This window comes from Dermochelys coriacea, chromosome 12 (assembly GCF_009764565.3).
Source record: "Dermochelys coriacea isolate rDerCor1 chromosome 12, rDerCor1.pri.v4, whole genome shotgun sequence".
NCBI lineage: Eukaryota > Metazoa > Chordata > Testudines > Dermochelyidae > Dermochelys > Dermochelys coriacea.
Window position 1 is genome coordinate 24,936,553 of NC_050079.1, and position 22,067 is coordinate 24,958,619.

The 22,067-nt window shown below is 40.6% G+C and overlaps 1 protein-coding gene across 9 annotated transcripts in view; it reads left to right on the forward strand.

The window, feature by feature from the left end:
* Nucleotides 1–22,067, forward strand: part of KCTD15 (potassium channel tetramerization domain containing 15) — a 56,453-nt gene that overhangs the window by 7,053 nt on the left and 27,333 nt on the right. The window contains exon 1 of one of the 9 annotated variants that reach the window (XM_038368310.2): nt 5,941–5,995. The exons of the other annotated variants lie outside the window; for them this stretch is intronic. The gene's annotated coding sequence lies outside the window, so the exon portion shown is untranslated. Of the gene's footprint in view, nt 1–5,940; nt 5,996–22,067 lie in introns of those variants that run through there. 9 annotated transcript variants of the gene reach the window in all.

A 22,067-nucleotide genomic window follows, 5' to 3' on the forward strand; every position in this document is an offset into this window, starting at 1 on the left:
ATTATTGCATGCAGATTGTTTACTGTACATGCTACTGATATGTCTGGTGAGGATTATGTAATCTGGTCAGTATTTTAAGGCAGGAGAAACTGCAGAGATATGCGTACATGAACCCTCTCTGGTGTTCATTTGGGGCCTTATTCTGTGAGGTGTGGAGTGCCATGGAAGGTGATGCATGTGGGAGGTGTTTGGCTCTTTTCAGGATTGGGCCCTAGGCTGGCAGCTGAAGAATGTCAGTGATTTAAGGGTTAAAATCATATTAGCCAGAGTATCTCATAAGAGATACTTGATAGCTTTAGATTTGTAACTAAATTCACCAAAATTAGTATTCTGAGATTGAAGAATAACATAGTTTGTTTATAAGAATGTGTTAATTCTGTGTGAGGGTCAAATGCCTCACATCTGAACAAGAGGAAATCTGAGATGTACAGTACAAGGTGTTTGGTCACACTGGCTAAAGAAAGCAGTTTTGATCCCAAATGCAAACCAGGAATCAGGTCAGCAGTTGTCAGAGGTTCTGCTGTCAACATGACCTGTATTTCTGCAAAGGGACAGCCTTTTCAATATAAAGGAGCTGTATAAAGCTACATTTTTGTTCAAGTATTTTCCCTTCAGAAGAACTAGGGATTTTTGCACTGATTTGACAGTTTCCCAAGCAGTAAATGACTTTTATGCAGACACCTTGAAATGCCTCTGATGTCATAAAGCATATGGCTGTGATTTCAGTTCAAGCCTAGGTAGTGCATTGAAATGGTCCATGGAAAAGGAACATTAATTGAAATGCCAATATTTTTAACTTAGGCAAAAACCCATGATTTTTCAGGAGACCATCTATTTCAAGACTTCAGTCTAGTATTTAATTACAAGGAAGAAATCTATCCAGTGGGGAAAGATTTATAACAAAAAAACAGACAGACGTTTCACAACATAAAGAAAATACAGAGAATATGCAGCAGTTGAAGTGAAATATCACATCTGTTTCCACATTAAAAAAAAAATCACTGCTGTCATTTTAAAAAATATGCCCCATATCAGAGTTATTTAATAGAAACTTCAACTGTGTAACTTGCAAAATATAAATATGTTTAAAATAAATGCACAGATTTTACTTAGAGGTTTCGGCTTATAATACAGATTTGTTACTTCGTTACTTCTGAAACAACAGAAGTGTGTTCCTCTTGGTTTTTAAGCTGCAAGTACAAAACAGTTATTGGTCAAACACTAGTGAATTATGTGATACCTTATTGTGTATTGTCTTGTATTTGTATGTGTTGTGTTATCTCTTAAGGTTTGAACTTGCAAACCTTTTCTCACTCAAGTAATCCTTGCCTATGGTTTCAGTGAATCTGCTCATATGAGTAAAGGTTTGCAGGATTGGACCCTTAGATCCTAAAGTTTGAATAACATCATTGAGTCAGAAAACCAAACAGAGGTATAGTAAAGAGGTATCAGAGCACACATATTGTATTTAAAGAGAGAGAGATTCTGGTTATTTTGTTTCATTTTGCCAGTTGGGTTCCTTCAGTGTTCGAGTTGACATAAATGGTTACCCCATTCTTTACTCAGGATGGCCTGCTTTCATTCCCATTGACGTCAACGGCAAAACTCCCAATGATTCAAAGTTCTGGGTCCTCAGTGGTATTCTTGAGATAAAGTCACGAAACCTTTTGTTTTCATTGCTCTCTGGAATATCTTCCATGAGATTATAAATTGCCTTTGCAATTATCAAGGATGAGAGAGGGATTCTGGGTCTTGAGCTGGTGTAGGAGAAAAGGATATGTGTTGCTGAGTGAGACAGCTGGTAATAGTGAAAAGCACTATTAGCCCACGCTGCAAAGATGACATGCGTGGCCATAGATGGAGGCACAGCTTTATTCACACATGCAGAGCTTTTTGGATTATTTGTATAAGGTACTAAATTCTTTTCAGTTTGGCTATCAACATTTCATAAGAGCTTCAAGTATTGTAGATTAATCAAATTGTATAGGCCCTGGTTCAACAAAGCACTTAAATGTGTGCGTAAGTACTTTGCTGAATAGGCGTGGATATCAAATGTTTTGCTGAGTCATTGATACGGTTGCAGAAAATAAAGTTTCAGCACCCTAAAAATTAAAGTGTAGGGGAAAATTTTCCTCTGTATCTGCATTACATGCTTTATTTGCTTTTGTAAGCTCTTAAATCCTAAATATACTTTTAGCTTATTATTTACATTATATATATATATATATATATATACACACACACACACACACACACACACACAAACACGTATGCACACACTTCATGCTAAAGGAAAATAGAAAAATCATTCAGTCATATTTTATTCCTCGGTTGTACTTATAATAGGCCTGATTCTGCAAGGTCCTGAACATTTTTCAATTTGCATTGACTTCACTGGCAGTTGAGCATTCTCAGCATCTTGCAAGATCAGGCCTAACAAGAACAACTCTAGGCATGGTAAGTTCCTGCCTATACCTGCTTTTCAGTCACCCTTCTGGTATGATATAAATTACACCTGACAGCAGACAGTGTGATACATTTCTCATTGTAATTTGGTAGGATTGACCGTGCTCAGCCCCCTCATGGCTTTGCTGTGTTCTGCCATTCATAAATTATGTGTTTCAGCTGTAATTCATGAAAATAAAGGACCTGGTTCTGCAACCATGACTCATATGAGTAGTCAGTGATTTGAACTAGTGAATGATTTGAAGTCAGTGGGCCAAATTCTGCACTCAGTTATCCCAGCGTAACTTCAGAGTGACTCTGTTAAAGGCTTTGTTGCTTATATCAGCGCAACTAAGAGGAAAATTTGCTCCAGTGAGTGAATTTTCATGAGTAAAGGATGCAAGATCAGACCCAAAAGGTGTTAGTCACATCTTGTGCTGTAAACTTTCATAGGTTACATGATGATGCACTCCCTGCAAGGGAACTTATTTAGCTATGTTACAGAAACATAAACTCCTCCACAGTGAGGTTTGACACACATGTGCCATGACCTGCTCATCTGTACCAGCTGTGTGATTTGAAGAAGAAAAAGAAGCAGGAGCACTTAATTAGTGTGACAAATGGGAAACTAATTAAATGGCCACTGTAAATGATTCATTCTAAGTCTGCATTTCTCGCTTTAATCATTATGGTATGATATATATTTTCCAACCGACAGAAACAATATATAAACAAATATGTTGGCCTTTCAAAGGATAAAGGCAAAAATACTATCTCACCTATCGTATCTCTCTCAAAGATATATGCCAGCATTCCAAAAAAATAAGGAACAGATATACTTATATTACAGTTATGTGTAAAATTATCTGTGTTTCTATTATTAACCTGTTTTAATGGAGAGCTACAATTTAGGGGTGTGATCCTGTATTCCTTGTCCCGCAAAAAACGTAATTGAAATTATTAAGGGTTTTGGATATGCAAGGAGATTCACATTCTGCCTTGGCTGGATCTGTATACTGAGTGTCTTAGATTAATTATATTCCAGTCATTTATGTTTAATACATTCTCAAAAAGTCTTAACACTGGTAGTTTTAAGTTACAGGCATGCAAAAGAAAGACACTCTTATGCACTCCCACAGTCCATGCCACATATTTAAATAAAACAGTCAAAGAAAACAGACAAGTCACTAATACTTGCCAGTCAGCTCTTCTAGAAATTTCATTCATGTTTTCACACAGACTACCTCTAATGCAGCCCTCTCACACATTGACACTTGAATACAGATTTCCATGACAGACTGCGAGAGCTGTGAAGGCTCTAGCACGTCCATAAAGTGAATTGAAAATTATATATATTTATTTATCTAATAGGATGGGATAACTCCTAAAAAAGAAAAGGTCCTTATTGTACAACTATTATTGTATATAATGTTCAATCATGTGCAAACTGTGCAAAGAAAAAAGTTGCTAAAGCCCTGATTTTAATGAGAGCAGGATTAGATCCCAAGTCCATATTTACTAGAACTAGTCAAAATCCCAAAGTTTTTCTGATTTTTTCTGTGGAAATTTGAATTTCATTTTTTTTTTTAAAAAAAAGGACACATGTTCCCAGAAAATTTTTGTCTTATTTTCTGACCAAATCTAATATTTATTTGGTAGGATGGGAGTGCACTCTATTAGTTTATTCTTCTGTACCAGCTAAATACATTTACCAGAAACATCCTTAGATAATTAATATTTGTTTTATGTTGTACGTACTGTATATGTTTTGTTCTTTCAAATATGTTAAACTCCTAGGTTTCTGTAATATTCCTCTTGTGGGACAAATGAAGAAACATCTGGAAATTTTAATTTAAAGTTGAGTTACTGCAAATTTGCATGCCAGTGTAAGTGGGAACAGTGTGTAGTGTGTAGTGTAAAGCCCTTTGTGCTTCTTTCCCCCATAGCCACATAAGCTAAGAAGGGAGTGCTAGCTTCAGTTTTGAATGTCTTGGTTTTTCACTGGCTTTGTCCCAATCAGTGGGATATATTCTTTTGCAGATTTTTCACATTTGAGAATATTTCAGATTTCTGCACGTAAACAAACAATTTAGTGTCATTGTTATGATTTATTTGCTAATCTCATGTCCCGTTTGGACGTTCTTGCAGTGTTAACTGAAAATGGAAATTATATGCAATTAGCAAACACTGAAGCATACCGTACACATGCAAGTAGGCTGAAATCCACCCCTTCCCACACAAGCTCTAGGCTTTAGTCAGGGTATTAAACAGGATGGAGATGGAATTCAGTCCCTATCCCATGAACAGTCTGTGAGGCTAATACACAGAACCTTTGAGGCTAATACTCAAACCTGTAGGCTAGAATAACATCTGCTACCCCTTTGTACCCTCTGAGCAGTAGTTCTGGGCCATTGGAACATCATGGTTATAGATACTATGTTCCTTCCCTGGCTATTCCACACTCCCTCCACACCAGTCTACTTGTGGGTCAGTGCACCTGCACGGTATGCATGTGGTATTTTGTTCCTCCTTGGAGCTCACACGTCTCCCCCAGGCAGATCCATTAAGAGGTTTAAATAGAGTAAAGAACTTTAGGCAGACCATCCAAACCACTGTGAATTTCACCTTTAGTGAGTTTTCCCATTATAGTCAGCAATAAAGCTTTCCTTGACCTCAGTAGAGCAGAATTGGGCTCTTGCTCTATATGGATACATATCATAGTAAATTATCCAACATGCAAACATTTTACGAGTTTGATCCATATGCCTGCAGAACTCCAAAATGAGCATTTTGCTTTTGCATGGACTGCAGGACAAGGTTCTTTATTATTAATACACATCATTAACTTAAAACTTATGAACTTTAAAGCTAAAACCCAAAGGATATTTTTAGGTGAATTTCCACTTTACAGTTACTTTCCTCTCTTACATCAGTTTTCCTCAGCTGATTAATTTCCAGCAGAATCCAGTTAGAACGCTGGTAAAGAGGTAGGAGCCACTCTTTTACAAACATTCAGCAGAGCAGGAGGCAAGAATATGGAATAAAGATTGCACACTTATAAATTGGTTTACATTTTTGGGTGGCAGAGAAATTCAGGATTTACTCTGAAAGGCAAATCTTCCAGTGAATTGCCTACTTCCCCTATTGGAGGAAAACACAGGGAGTTCTGCTGTTTAAGGCAAGCTTGTGTGCGATACAGACCAGAGCAGATCAAAGTGTACAGAGTTTTTGTTCACAATTTGATGTCCGTGCACCTAGTTTCATGTTGGATTAACATTAGAATTTCCACTGTTATGGAAGGAACTTGCTATTTCATTCACTCACATTTAGGACTAAATCCTTTGACTCTTAGGGCTTGTCTACATTACCCGCTGGATCGATGGGCAGCGATCAATTCCAGCGGGGGTCAATTTATCGCGTCTAGTCTAGACGCGATAAATCGACCACCAAGCACTCTCCCATGGACTCCAGTACTCCACCAGGGCGAGAGGCGCAGGCGGAGTCGACGGGAGAGCATCAGCCATCGACTCACCGCAGTGAAGACACCGCGGTAAGTAGATCTAAGTATGTCGACTTCAGCTACGTTATTCACGTCGCTGAAGTTGCGTAACTTAGATCGATTCCTCCCTCCCCCCCCCGTCCCTCCCAGTGTAGACCAGGCCTTACTTTGTTATGACTTGGGCAGAAGTCCCATTGACTTCCAGGGGAATTCTGTCAGGTAAAGATCTGCAGGACCAAGGCCAATTTAGGGTCAAATGGTGCTTGCCCCCCAACAAAAAGTCTGCAAAAAACCACAGCAAAGGAGGGTTGCACTTAACAGTGAATGAGAGTTGGAGAGAGGGGAAAGGAATTCTCACTCCCAACCTGGTGGCTTGAGGCAGCGTGGCTGCACACTGGCAGTTGCCCTGTTGCTGCTGCTACAATCATGGGAAGAATGAGGGGAAAGGGGAAAGATGCCTGGTTCCAGAAGCTAAGACATCTGAGTTCTCTTGCTGGTTTTTTGAAGCAAGTAATTCAGCTTAATCTAGTCATTTAGCTTCTCTGTGCCTCTCTTTCCCCATATGTAAAATAATGTTTTCCAGGAGCATTGTGCAGTTTCATTTACTCATGTCAATGCTTTGTGATCCTCATCTGAAAGGAGCTGTATACGTGCAGAATGTTATTCAGTATTATCATACACAGTCAGGGCTCCACACACCCTTACAACAGATTCTGAGGTGTAATGGATTTAGTAAGCATTTCCTTGCCATTCCTCTAAATGGGCCTCTAATGCTGCTACCTGGCTAGAGCAGAGCTCTACAGAGCACAAGAATGCAGAAATGCACTGTGTGATCCCTCTATGGTGATGAGGGCATGGCCTCTGTGAAAACAAAACCGTGATACTGACACAATTACAGTGTTGAACAGTCATTTTATACTCCCTCTCACTTTCTTGCAATAAGGGGCAAAATCCTCAAGCCAGCGCCTAGCCTGAGTAGCTGGGCTGGGCGCTGGGACAATGCGAAGGGGAAGGAATCTTCTTCCCTTACCCAGAAAGCTACTCTGCTGAGACTGCAGTGGTCCTCCTAGTCCTAATCCCATGCTTTGGTGAGATGGGGGAAATAGGAGGGTCTGTGTAAGAGTGGATTCTTCAGACCTGGATCTGCCCTGCCCATGCAGGGAGCCCATGCAGGGAGCTGTGTGCTGGCAAACGTGCTGTATGCTCAACGTGTTTCCCCTTTGCATGGCCCCTCCTTACACAGCAGAACCTGCTGCGAGGGGGCTTTTGCCAGCCTCCGAGATGAGAATTTACCCCAGGGGAGTGCAACTCATATCAAATGGATCTCAGCGCTGGAGCTCTGTTCATGAGTGAATTACAGGCATGATGTTTACTGAGAGCATTTAATGGAATTTGCCAGGAAAAAGTTACTTAGCTGGTCTCTGCTTATCATGTTCCCCCAAATTAATATTTATCCAAGCCTAGGTTACTTGGAGATCATTGGCATAAATGGGTGTCGTGTTCTTTGTGGATGGGGTGGAAAACAAGCTAATAACAGGGAGGAATCGATAGCGCTGATCTAGCTTATCTGATTTCTGAACATAAAATTGTACCTATGTTGCTGTCCCCCAACATGGGCTGCTCTAAAAATACAATTTGAGAAGCTTAAACATTCATGTTAGTTTATTTGCCAGTTCAACTTGGACGGTATATTGGGAAGGACAATCTAGGTGGTTTTCTGATAATGCAGAGCTCCTATAGTTGTAAGAAGCATTCCTAGACAGGTCTGACTGACGTGACCCAATGGTCATTCAGTAGAGAGCTCTACCTCTCACAACCTTTGGGAGCAGTTATGGGTAATACTTTTGCAAGGATCAGTGTTGACCAGTATCTCCAGCATATTAGGTTCAGATCTCAGCTATCTTTGTCTTCTTTGTCCAACTACTCTACTTTTATTTTCCCAAACAGTGATTGTGGTTAAGTACAATGCAAATGCACTCTCTCTGTCCATCTCTTTTATAATTCCCCTGCAGTGCTGCCTGTGTAAAAAATGTGTCATTACAGGCAGGTTCTTGGTTGACAGGGCTCTGGAAAGCATTGTTAGAACTTTCAGACAACAGAAGTAAAGGGATCCAACTCATGGTGCCATCCTGACCTATTACCGACTCTGATGTTGTAAAACACTTGTTAGTTGGATCAGTTCTTTGTCCTTTCGGGGAATTATACTGATTTTCCTCATTCCTTCTCTGGCTCCTACGACCCAAGATGCCTATCTTACCCTTTCACCTGACAGGGCACAGTGGCACCAGCTGCACAGAATAAGGATGCAATAGTTTACATGGCACTGCAAGTGAAGCATGAATAACATCAGCATGAGCTGAATAGTTTGAGAAAATTCTCCCACGGAATGCTATAGAAGCAACCTATTTCTAGCTTTCATGTGCAGGTAGAGGTTGTTTTCATGTTGATGAACAGTGTAAAGTATTCTGTCTGTGATCACTGTTACACAGTAACAGTGGCTTTATACTCAAAACAAAGGGGATTCTCCTTTATTGATTTTTCTTTTAATGCTGTGCATCCAACACACTCACCATCCCATGTGGAGGAGTTATGTAACAATGAAGCATTCCGTTGGAAATCATATCCTGAGGTCATAGTCAACTACTGTAAAAATGCAGTAAAGTGGTGCTACCTCTTGATACTTGGACTTTAATTGTATTTCACTGCCTTTGTCCACACAAGTCAAGTTTTGATTTATACAGACCCTATTATGGCATGCAGACATAGTCTACTTAGAGTAATATTTCATTAGCTCCTTAGAATGTTTGTAAAATACACTCTCTGGACTATGAAGATGAGGGGTATGTTTTGTAAGGAGCATGATGTGAAATGAATTTGTCTCTAGGCCTAGCTTAATTATTTTAATGATCCAACTGGTGATTACTATAGGTGTCTTTCTGTGTATATATATTGTGACCTACATGCATGTATTCATTTATGAAAGCTAAGATTTAAAAAGAGTAACTCTACTGAAGTAAATGGGGGTAAGCCAGGAATGAATTTGGTCCATTGGGCCAAATCTTGGTCCCACTGAAGTCAATGGGAGTTTTGCCATTGTCTTCAATAGGACCAGGTTTTGTCCCATTATCTTTAAAAACATTTCCTACAAAATATATTGGGCCAATTTCATTCTTACTGTAACTTGTTGACTCAGTGGAGTTACACCAGGGGGCCATGTCCCATTATTCTGTGTAGAAGAAAATAAACAGAACTTGGAAATTATATTAAGGTGCTGCTTTTGGCTATAGCGGTTGTCACAAAGAAAGTTTTAGGTGTCTGGCCAAAAGGCATATAAAATTACAGAATTGTGTCCTGATGGTTACATAAACTTTATCCCTTTATAACTCCATTGACTTTAGTGGAGTTACTCCAAATTTACTCCATCCAGTATAAGTGAAATCAGAATCAGGCCCAGTGTGTTCATTGGTTAATACAGCCTTTAAAAGCAAAATGCATATTTCAGTTGAATAAATATGTAGGCATGCCAGACACAAGATTTAAATAATGAAAGAGTATAAGAGTATAGACCTATTGAGCACTTAGTCACAACATTCTGTACAGAGTAGGCTTTAGCTAACACAGCTAAAGCAACAGTAACCCTTACGTTACAGATTTGGGCAGATTTCCCTACCATATGAATTTAATAATAAATTGATAACAATAGCTATCCGTCATACACTCTAGCATTTTACATTGTCAAAGGACTTTACTAACATTAAGTAATTACTCCTGACACCACTTATCTATGATCTCAGGAGGTAACTATTATTGAACTACATTCATCCCTAGTACAACTCCATTGACAACAATAGTTACATAAGAAATGAATATGGCCCACTATCTCCATTTTACAGATGGGGACATAGCAGAGCTGGAATTAGATCTCAGGAGTTACTGACTTCCAACCCCTGCTCTGTCCATGGAGCTCATCCTCTCTCTCTTCTAATCTTTGATTTTTCATTAATTTTTTTATATATTTTCATATTCAGAGTTCAGTGTTTCCTTGATTTGTTTTTTGCAATTTTCTCAAGCAGGATGATTATTAGCCTAGCGTGTATGCACTCTCACTCTGTATTGATGCAATCAGTGTGACTACAGTCTCCCTGTTAGAGCTGGTGCACAGGATATATGGGCTAGGCAGAGGTATTCTAGGATTCACTTGTACTGTGGTGCTTTCACTCTACTGCAGTATGGTATGAGTTCAAAGGCTAAAATTGCTGCTTTTTTATCTGCTGAGGACCACAGAAAGCAATACCTGAAAGGAATCCTGCATGTGGATAGTGGAAAGCTATTATGCAGCAAATGCTGATAGACATACACAGAAAGGATCGGTTGGCAAGAATTGGAAAAATGAAATTTGCAACATAAAGCTGAAACAATGAAGGAATCACAGTCCAAAGGGCAGGCTCCTGTTATGTCTGTGTTCTAATGGAGTGCAGATGCTACCCAGTGCTGGCAGGTAATCCATTTAGAACTATAGAAGCTTTTGCAGCAGCAGATCTCTCTCTTGGGAAAGTAGATAATGAAAAACTCAGGGAGTCTTTAACATTTTTGGTGTCATACTGTTCTGCAGGTGTTTTGCCTTCCACCAGCCAATGAGTTGCACCAGTCTTATCTACACCAAAGGCTGAAGCTTTGCAGTTGGGAAAGGTGAAATATGTTGGAGGCACTAGGCCAAATTTGGCACTCACATAAATCCCATATAACCTCACTGAGACAAAATCATGATTGGTGTCATTCTACTATATTGGAGTTACACGAGGGATGAATTTGGCCCATTGATGTCACTGTGGTTGTTGGATACGAATGAGAACAGAGCTTGGGCCACTAATGTTAATGTTGTAATTGAAGAAAGAAAAGATTTAATGATAGTTTTTTAAACTTACATTAAAAAAATCCAGTATTGGTTTGTCAGAAAACCCAAACAAATAAGCACATTTTTTAACCATTTTAATGTTAATTATATTTTTGGGGGGAGAAGGGGTTGATGGTTAAATGATTACTCTGATTCTGCTCCTAGTTAAGTCAAAGGAAGTTTTACTCTTGATTTCAATGGGACCAGAATCAAACCCATGGGTCTATTGTTTCATGTTAAGAATGGACAACTCAGTAACACTGAAATAGCCAAGCAGTGAGATTCTGCTCTCAGTTATGGTGGAGTAGATCTGGAATTATTTCACTCAGGCCAATGGCTCAAGGCTTTTTTTATTTGATTTCTTTCTAGTTTTATCAAGTTGAAGAATGGGAGCCACATCTCTTAAGTAGCAGATGTAGTCTTCCTTCCTTAGTGACACTGCCTTCTGTATGACCCTACCAACCAACAGCTCTGAGAGGGAGGGTCTTTCTGTCTTCTGGAGTGTAACCATGGCACACCTCTCATGACACCTTCCTTTCACTGACTAAGTTTCACCCTCTCATCCTGCAGTAGTAACAAAAAAATCCATTGGAAATTCCATTTGGGTTGTGTCTATCATCTGCTATCCGCTCTGATTTTCAAACAAAATGATCATAGGGATACTGGATGTGCAAATAAGGACCATGTTCGTTGTATTCTCTCTCCAGACTACAATATACAGATAATTCTGGACATGAACAGTTGGGAAAAAATCAATACAACTTAATCAAAATATAAAAATAAATAGGAGCATTATTAATTTACCAACTTAACTCTGATTCAGAAATATAGCTCGATAGGGATAGACTCAGCTTTCGGATCACATAAATGAAACACCAAATAAGCAGGGAACAGTAGCACTGTTCAGCCATCTGTTGTCTTGAGTAAGTGGACTTACAGCTCCTATGGAATTCTCTGGGCTAACCTGGGCTAAAATAGGGACACGAATGTAGATGTGAGTTACATGTTGGGCATAGCCTAATGTAACATGCACAGTTGGTGTTCAGGGGTTGTGCAGAATTAGTATAAATTACACACCAAAAGGGTGAACGGATGGACCGCAGCAAAAGCAACTAAGGGAGAGAATGTAAATTAAAACATGTTTTCCTACTTTAATACCCTCCTTAGAATCCTAGTTTTCCAAATTGGTGTACCATGGACTTGTTTTGCACACCCACTGAATGCCCAGCCAATGTGAGTTATAGTGCTCTTCCACTGCACTGCTTTTGTGACTGACTGATAGTCACGTCTGCACGTAAGTGTAAGTCCCATTTAGATCAGAGGGACTTGTACCTGTGCAACTGAGGCAGAATTGGGCTCAATATGTAAAATTACATTTATACCCCCACTGAATTTGGCCCCATATATAACTGAGTTGCTACTGGAAGTCTCTGAGAGTTTATGCTCTGCTGTGCTGAAAAGCATCATTGGAGAAAGTTGCTCCTTTAGTGTATCTGTGCTCAGAAAGTCAGAGAAAGGTATATGGCTAAATTAAAAATGGAAGGCTCTAGCCTTATGCACCAGCCATACCCATACTCCTGCCTGAAGCTAGCATATCAGGAGAATATTTACGCAGCACCATTTACTTGTTGAAATAAGCAGCTCTGTCCGGCTCCTAGGATCCAGTCCCTTCCTCCTGCTAAGTAGCAAAACTGCACACCTGCAGGGATGGGCAGGCACAGGACTTGCACCAGTTAGGTACACGGGGTGAAATCCTAGTGCCACTGAAATGGGAGATTTGCCAATGACTTCATTGGAGCAAAGATTTCACGCACAGCTCCCATTAACATTAAAACAAAACTAATATCTTCATGTTCCCCAGCCTCCCAAAGGGCCCAGCAGTGCCATGTTAATGGAAGCTGTGTGTAAATCTTCCAGTCAGCTTTGAGAATCTTAATCATAATGTTTAATTATCTCCTGCTTAAATGAAAGTTTCTGTAGTAAAAAAGAAGAAAGTTAACCCAGTTTTGAAGACCCTACAGATGCAGCTTGCTATTTTTTGGGTATGTGTTCTGAGCCTTTATTGCTCCGGGTTGAGTTATTTAAAGGAATAGCAGTAATAGGTTTCTAAGAGGCAGGAATGCTTTGTTTGAATTGGGCATCTTCAAATGTATCCTACCAGGTGCTGAGTACCCTCTGCTGCCACAGAATTTGAATGGAGATGCAATTTCTGCAAGATAGGGCTTTCTGGGAGACTAGGGAATGTGAAGATGGTAATTAGAGAATATATTGGGTTTTTTTAATATCACTCCAATACTGATTTTTACACCCCACATTTAGAGTAAGTTCTCTGTTAATGAAACATAAAAGACGAAGAACTCTCATGAGGATCAAAGTTGAGCAGTGGGGACAGTAACATTTAAAATGAAATTTTTAGCAAATGTAAGATTTTATTATTTTTTTGAATCTTTACTAATTCCTTGAATAAAAGTTCAACTAGTATTGAATTAAAAAGAGTCAAAGAGAGCAAAAAGTTCAGACTCTTAGGCCTGGTCTACACTACGGGGTTAGGTCGAATTTAGCCGTGTTAGGTCGATTTAAAAATGACTGCGTCCACACAACCAACCCTGTTCTGTCGACTTAAAGGGCTCTTAAAATCGACTTCTCTACTCTTCTCCGATGAGGGGAGTAGTGCTAAAATCGACTTTGCTGGGTTGCATTTGGGGTAGTGCGGACACAAATAGATGGTATTGGCCTCCAGGAGCTATCTCAGAGTGTTCCATTGTGACCGCTCTGGACAGTGCTTTGAACTCCGATGCACTAGCCAGGTACACAGGAAAAGCCCCAGGAACTTTTGAATTCCATTTCCTGTTTGGTCAGCATGACGAACTCAGCAACACAGGTGACCATGCAGTCCTCCCAGAATCGTAGAGCGTAGAATGTTTCTACGCTCCCCCTATCATCTCTGTCCTTGAGTTATCGCAGATTAGAAGGCGAAAAAAACGCACTCGCGATGACATGTTTTCCAAGCTCATGCAGTCCTCCCGCACTGATAAATAACTAATTCTAAAGGGCCTAATTCTGATCTCACTTACACTGATGTAAATTAATAGCGAAGCCCATAGATTTACAACAGTGTAAACCTGGTGGAAATGAGATCAGAACTGGACTCTCCACTAACTTTAAAAGGAGACTGTTTTCCCTTCAGCCCTGGTCCTTTAGCCATAACTTCTGTCACTCCTTCCTTGCACCCCCAAAAGGCACAGTATAAAAAAAAGTCATCCTAGAACCTTAAGAATTACCTAGCTAAGTGAATGGTAATGGCCACATTGGATTATTGACTTTTAAAAATACATGTTGATTTTATATATATATATATATACCAGCTCTGATCTATTGCAAAAATAGATATTCTTGCCTGCACAGCAAAATATAAAGTATTAAATCTAGATAATAGTAATAGATCCAGTAGTTCCTCTAGGTGCTTAATAGTTAATGAGTGTAATATCTTTCAAAAGCGCTCCAATGTGAGCATATGGCTCAAAAAACTCCTATGGCATTCCAGTATCAAAGTTAAAAGGCAAGAACACAGGGTTATAGAAATTAGAGATGGATAAACCGCTTACCTTATAGGTTGTCTTGTCCTCCTCCCTGAACTGTACAGTATATTCTCTGGTGCTTTGTCCAAATCAGTTTTAAATAATGAAAGATAAATGTTCTTGGGTTAAGAATTTTGTATCTACAAATCGGGTTCCATATTTAGACATTTACATTTGGCCATTTATCTCCGGAGTTTTTTATAGATGGGATTTTTAAATGTGCCTATAACATAGGCACTCAAATCTCATTGACTTCCAATAGAACTTGTGCATCTAACCCAAAATTGTGGAATCACAATGAGAAGCTGAGTTTGAGATTCTTGAGAGTGTGGCCTAAATTAACTAAGCATATTTGCTTACAGGAAGGGAGGTAAGCTAAACCAAGTGGAAATTGGCGGGGGGGATGCACAATGGGTATCAGTGGCTATATCACATTTGCCACTTTCCCTGCAGTCTCAAGAAAGCCTTTCTTACCTTGGCTGTATAGTATCATGGAAAATCTAAGTTGCCATTTCCAGGGTCTGCACTCAGGATGTAGAAGGCCATCTGTGTGCCCATTGCATGGTTGGGGCTTCATGGTTAGGGAAGTTATGTCAGCCCAAGGATAAGGACGACAGTCATATCAAAGTGACAGCAATATCTTGGCAAATCTGCAGAATTTCAGGTGGAAAGTCAAGTGAGAGCTAGTGCTGACAGTTTTGGCATCAACTTGCCCTCTGTTCCTCACGGCTGGGGCCTAGGGAGCAGCTGTGGGCAGTCATGCTGTGACAGCAGCTCTCACTGAGCTGTGCTGCCAGGGAGGGATCTCTTAGACCAGTGCAGAAGGACTGGCCTTCCCTGTCGGATTTTCTTGAAGATTTTGGGATGCAGGCATTGTTGGAAAGCCCTGGTCTCTGTGGGCCCACAAACCACTCTCCCTGGTAGAACGATGGGCAGGGAACATGTTACGTCTGCTGAGTAACTTTTAACATCTCACAGGTGAAATGTGAAACCACGTTATATCAAATTTGCTTTGATCCACCGGAGTGTGCAGCCCCGCCCCCTGGAGCGCTGCTTTACCGCGTTATATCCAAATTTGTGTTATATTGGGTCACGTTATATCGGGGTAGAGATGTACCTTTGAAAATCAGGCCCTATCTATAAATGATTGGTGTTGGCAGCATGGCACGTTCAGAGCTGAAACCTCCGACTTTGGGCTTTCATACTTTCCTTCCCCCATCATAGTATAAAAATGAACAATAGACTTTTTAGAAAAATTGTTTAAAACAAAAATTCTTTCCTGCTCTGACACCTTAAGTGCCAAGTTTTAGCCTGAAGCAAGTTTATATGATTGAGTTATTAAACTGTGAAAATAAGGGTTTGTAATGGAATCTATGGCAGAACCTTCATGGCAGCACACAAATGGCACCTCTGTAAAGCAGCAGGGCTATATGTTTAGTCTCTGTAGAATTCCAAGGGCCCATGCCCTGGTGCTCCTTTCCCCTCACAAGGGTGGTTGTTCATCTGGCTGCCATAATTAGGGCCCTACCAAATTTAGGGTCTATTTTGATCAATTTCATGGCCGGAGGGTTTTAAAATTGGTCAATTTCAGATGTTTACATCTGAGCTTTCACAGTGTTGTAACAGGGGAGGGTCCCAACCCAAAAGGTACCTGGAGGTGGATCTGATTCCCCCCGCTCCCCCAAGCAACAGTGTAGGTGAAGAGGAAGTTCTGAGTCCTGTCCCTCCCCAGCACTGTGGGATTGGCAGCTAGGAGCCCCCTGCTGGGGCACTCCCCACAGCAAGGAGGAGATCGGACCCACCTCCACAAGCCTCCTCCAGCTGCAGGAACCTACGGGGCTGCTGCCCAGCTCCAGAGATTCCTGCAGCCCCTAGTCCTATCCCTCCCTAGCCCAGCCAGGACTTCCAACTTCAAGCCCTCAGCTGGGGCATTCCCAGCAGCATGGAGGAGATCAGATTTCATGGGGGAAGGGCTTATATCACGGTCCGTGACACATTTTTCACGGCTGTGAAATTGGTGGGGCTCTAGCCATAATAGGAAAAGGTTTTAAAAGTCTCTATTGGAGGTGAGAGTGTGTGGAAATACGCTACAACTATCCAGAGGAGGGGTTTTTTTTTCTATTGAGCTTCATGCTAATCTTCATACTAGTTGAAAGATAAAATTATGAGCCAGATTCAGGAAAGGTGGTGCAGAAAGGTGCAAATGACATCTCCACGCTTCAGCTAAGCCCCTTGTATAGCAGGGCATGGAGGAGGATGTGCTGTAGCCAAGGACAGCAGTGCTTTGTTCCCTCAGTTTTTCATCAGGGCTCCAGAGCAGGCAGCACTAATTCAGTACGCTCCTAGGCCGCCTATGCCTTCTCCCTGGCGGGTGCCACCTGCTTTTCAGGCAGCTTGGGGCCCCTTAAACGCACCCCATAATAAAGGAGGTTGCAGCTGCTTTTTACTATCGCAGCTTCATTCCCCTGATAGCTTTCTGCCACTGGGGACTCCCGCGCATACCCTGGAGTGAATCTGGATCTGCCTCATTAGTTTTATAATAGAGTGAAAATGTGAAAAAAAAATACTGCTGGAAACATTGAGCTCAATCCTGGAGCCAAAGTGTGATCTTGTGGTTACAACATAGGACTGGAAGACAGGAGACCTGGGATCTACGCCTGGGTTAATTCTGTTACATTTACGCACATTGAATAGTACCTTACTCTGCCGGCAGTCTCTCGTTTTCTTCAGTGGAAATTCATATTCTCAAATGGAATGCATGGCAGGGTAAAATACTACTCAACTCCTTTCTGGTCTCAGCATTTTTGGTCTAATTTTTCTGTGTCTCAGCATTCCATCTTCAACACAGAAATAATATCTACTGTCCCTACCTTATAGGGGTCTTGTGAATCTTAAATTCTTTTATATGAAGTTTATTGAGATCCTTGGATGAACATAAAAACAGCATACTAGGTAAGACCAACAGTGCATCTAGCCCAGTAGCCTGTCTTCTGACAGTGGCCTGTGCCATGTGCTTCAGAGGGAATGAACAGAATGGTTAATTATTGAGTGATCCAATGCATAAGCTAGCCCTAGCTTCTAGCAGTCGGCGGTTTAAGGAGTTGTATCCCTGACTGTTTTGAGTAGTTGCCATTGACTGACCTGTCCCCTGTGAATTTATCTAATTCTTTTTTTAATTCCAGTTATACTTTTGGCCTTCACAACACCTCTTGGCAGTGAGTTCCAGAGGTTGACTATGCATTGTGTAAAGAAGTACTTCCTTTTGTTTATTTTAAACCTGCTGCCTTTTAATTTCATTGAGTGACCCCTAGTTCTTGGGTTGAGTGAAGTAATAACACTTCCCTAATTCACTCTCATATCATCTCTTTTCTACCCTGAACAGTCCCAGTCTTTTTTAATCTCTTCTCATGTGGAAAGTGTGTCATATCCCTCATCATTTTTGTTGCCTTTCTCTGTACTTTTTCCAATTCTGATACTTCTTTTTTGAGATGGGGCAACTAGAACACCATGCAGTCGCTATTCAAGGTGTGGGGATACCATGGATTTATATAGCAGTGTTATGATATTTTCTGTTTTACTACCTATCCTTTTTCTAATGGCTCCTAACATTCTGTTAGCTTTTTTGACTGCTGTTGCACATTGAGCAGATATTTTCAGAGAACTATCCACAATGACTTCCAAGATCTCTTTCTTGAGTGGTAGCAGCTAATTTATGTATAGTTGGGATTATTTTTCCAGTGTGGATTACTTTGCATTTGTCAACATTGAATTTCATCTGCCATTTTTTTGCCTAGTCACCTAATTCCGTTAGCTCCCTTTGTAACTCTTTGCAGTCAGCTTTGAACTTAACTATTTTGAGTAATTTTGTATTGTCTGCAAATTTTGCCAACTCACTGTTCACCCTCTTTTCTAAATCATTTCTGAATATATTGAACAACACAAGTCTCGCTATTTACCTCTCTCCATTGTGAAAAATGCCCATTTATTTCTATCCTTTGTTTCTATCTTTTAACCAGTTACTGATTCATGAGAGGACCTTCCCTCTTATTCTGTGACTTCTTAGTTTGCTGAACTGCATTTGGTGAGGGACCCTTGTCAAAGGCCTTCTGAAAGTCCAAGTACACTATCATCAGCTAGATGAGTCTGGTTCATATGCTTGTTGACACCCTCAAACAATTTTAATAGGGTGGTGAGGCATAATTTCCTTTTAAAAAGCTATGTTGACGCTTTCCAGCATATAGTGTTTATTTGAGTGTCTGATAATTCTCTTATTTACTATACAATTTGAGTTTCAGTTTGCCTGGTACTTACTAGCCTTAATTGCCAGCATTGCCTCTGGAGCCTTTTTAAAAAATCATTAGCTACCATCCAGTCATCTGGTACAGAGGTTGATTTAAGTGATAGGTTATATACTATAGTTAGTAGTTCTGCAGTTTTAGATTTGAGTTCCTTCCAAACTGTTGGGTGAATATCATCTGCTCCTGGTGACTTATTAGTGTTTATTTATTAATTTGTTCCCAAATCGCCTCTACTGACAACTTAGTCTGGGACAGTTGCTCAGATTTGTCACCTAAAAAGAATGGCTTAGGTGTGGGGATCTTCCTCACATCCTGCAAGATGAAGACCAACGCAAAGAATTAATTTAGCTTCTCTGCAACTAATTTGTCTTCCTTAAGTACTCCTTTAGCATCTTCATCATCCAGTGATGTTGCTGACTGTTTGGCAGACTTCCTGCTTCTGACATACTTAAAGAAATTAGTCCCTTTTTTCCTTCCTCTCTCTCCTATGTTCTGCTTCCCCACCTCTACTGCTCCAACTCCATGCACGAGCAAAGCAGCCAAGTACAATTGACAGACTCCTTATCAAGTGCAGAGAGAGCTACAGAGATCTTGTCAACTTCACTTTCCCACTTTGCTTATGCTTGGAGTAAAACAGCAGGGTGTGGAAAAATAGAGGGGAGCAGCAGGTGAAGAGAAGAATAGAGCAATGGAGCAGTAAAGGTACTTTGTGCTTGGAGCACAGCCAGAGTAGAATTTCTTCCCTTCCTCCCTGCAAAAAAAAATTACGAAAAGCCACATTTTAAAGATAATTTTCTAAATGTAGATTCCTAACTAATTTGACAAAGGGCAGAAGAAATATCTACAAAATCCATTTTTAATAAATGTAAACAAATAAATTATAAATGACAAAAATATTACTGAACAGTTAAATATTCATAACATAATTACTTAAATTAATATTTTTAATGCACTACTTGTGGTAAAGAGTCTTAATGACACTGCCTAGCATGCTTTGTTAACAAAATTTATAGGAGCTGGCAAAGTGGGTGTGATGAGTGGGGAATGCTGGACTTGTGGATGTGGCAAGTGTTGTGGATGCTGGGGGACTGTGAGCATGGCCCGGGGAATTTTGGAACCTGAGAGAAGAGTAGCCACGATTTTGTTCTTTCACATCAAGTGTTACAGAAGCCCCCAGTTTTATCACAAGTCTCATGTTATTTGGTATTTTTCCTAAAGCCTCTTGCTGTCATGAGATGGGGTAAATCTTAGCTTTCATTTTAAAAAAGAGCCCCTTTTTTGGCAATGAAGAAAATATTGAAAATGTGACTCTAAAAGCTCAAAAAGCAGATGGCAGGAATAAAAAAAACACCTCAACATTTATTTTTAAAATTTCATGATTTGTAAGCCAATCTCATGATTTTGCGGGGCCTGACTCATGAACCCCAGGAGTTGACAGTGCTGTCATTACTCATTAATGACCTCTCTGTTAAATTAAGAAATGATTTCTGACAAGCCACCAAAGAGAGTTTAGTTTTGTCTTCCAGATAGAGAGTTGGTGGCCAGAGTTACTGGCCTAACATGGGGTGAAACAGAGGGTCTGTAGATACCTAAAAGCAGTAAACTGATTCTTTTAATTTCTAAGAAAGCAAGAAAAGAGTTTACCGGTAAAGTTATTCAAATGTGGGTTGGCTGGCTGGTTTGTTTATTTTTAATCTAATAAAAGGGGATCTTAATATCCCTGTTAAAGCAATATAAAGCTGGAAACTCCCCTTTGGCATTTTGGCTAAATATTACTGAAAATGTAAAAGTCTTTATTAATCAGAAAGTATAATATTACTAGAGAAGACATGTAGAAGTCTTTGGAAGTACTAAATAAGATCTCAGTGCTGGAAACTTTCCCATCTCCCTGATATTTCACTTTCTTGAGCTTTCCATTCTGTTCCAAACAGCAGTGAAAGTAAGTGGTTTCTGCTGAAGCTGGCTTCATATCATTTTGCCACAGATACTGTGGTGATGAATACTTCTACTTACAACAATAATCACTGGTGGATTGAATGTCAGGAGATTCCTTGTGTAGCGCAAACCGTGCTCTCCTGCCACCTTTTCCATATACCTTCCCCTTGCTTTCCTTCCTGTGAATATAGACATGTGAAGTCTCAATCACTGGGCGTGAGACTCACTCATTAGCATGCTATCTCACTCAAACACATTCCTAAGCTTATCTCACTCATTTTCAATAAATATATAAAGATTTAAAATTGCTCAGGTGCTGCAAGAGACAACAGTACATTCAGGGCCTCAGGCCCAGGGCTTCAAGCTTGGAAAGCTGTTTTCCAAGCTTGTGTATTGTGGTAACCATGGAGGCTGCAGGCAAGCAGGCATTCTCTATGGGCGAAAGAGGAGACGGTGTATGTGTGTGCAGTGGCGGATTAGCCACTGGACCAACGGGGCCCATGCCCAGAGGCTCTGGCCAATTTGGGGCCCCCCAGAAAAATGGACATGCCCCAATCTGCTCCACTTGCCCGGTGCTCCTGCTGGAGAGCAGGGGAAGCCCCCATGCCCTGACCCCGGTCCCCAGCAAGATGCCGGGACGGGGGACTGCAGGCAGAAGGGGTAGGGAGGGGCCCCCACTTGCTCTGGCCCAGGGCCCCACAAACCCCTAATCCGCCTGTGTGTGTGTGCGTGGTCAAAAAAATCTGAGTTTGCCCAGAAAACAAACAGGACTTGATCAAAAGTTTGCCGGTTCTGCAAAATACAGTTCAAAATTAAAACCACACTGGACAAATTCATGTCTTCAGAGATCACCAACCACCCAGGTTTTTGTTCCAACCAGCAAGTAATTGTTTTTATTAAAATCCACTGGTTCGCATTGTAGATAAAATTCTCATGTGCCCTAGACCAGTGGTTCTTTACACATAATCCATAGACCCTCAGGGGGCCACGGACCACAGGTTGATAACCACTGCCATAGACTTTAGTATGAATTAGGACATTTAAGTGTTTCATGTGCAATATTTAGCAATCTATTAAGCGCTGGTTGGATTAAAAACCTGGACTATTGGATGTCGCCAAGGACCAAAGATGAGAATCCCTGTCTTAAGCAGTGACCAAACGCGCCACCTGGAAAGTCTCATTCTTTGGCCTTGAATCTCACTCTTTGGGGCTGTAAATCTTACTCTTAAAGACAGCCAACCCTTGGCATCTCTGTTATATCTGCTTGATGACATGCCTGAATCACAGTGCCAAGTTGCTAAAGCCCTGAGGCGTCTCCATATCCCAGTGTCCCAGGAAACAGCACATCTCTCCAGATACATGACCCTCTGTTATTGTATAGTTATATGCAGATCAGCAGTTCCAGCAGCTGTCTGGTC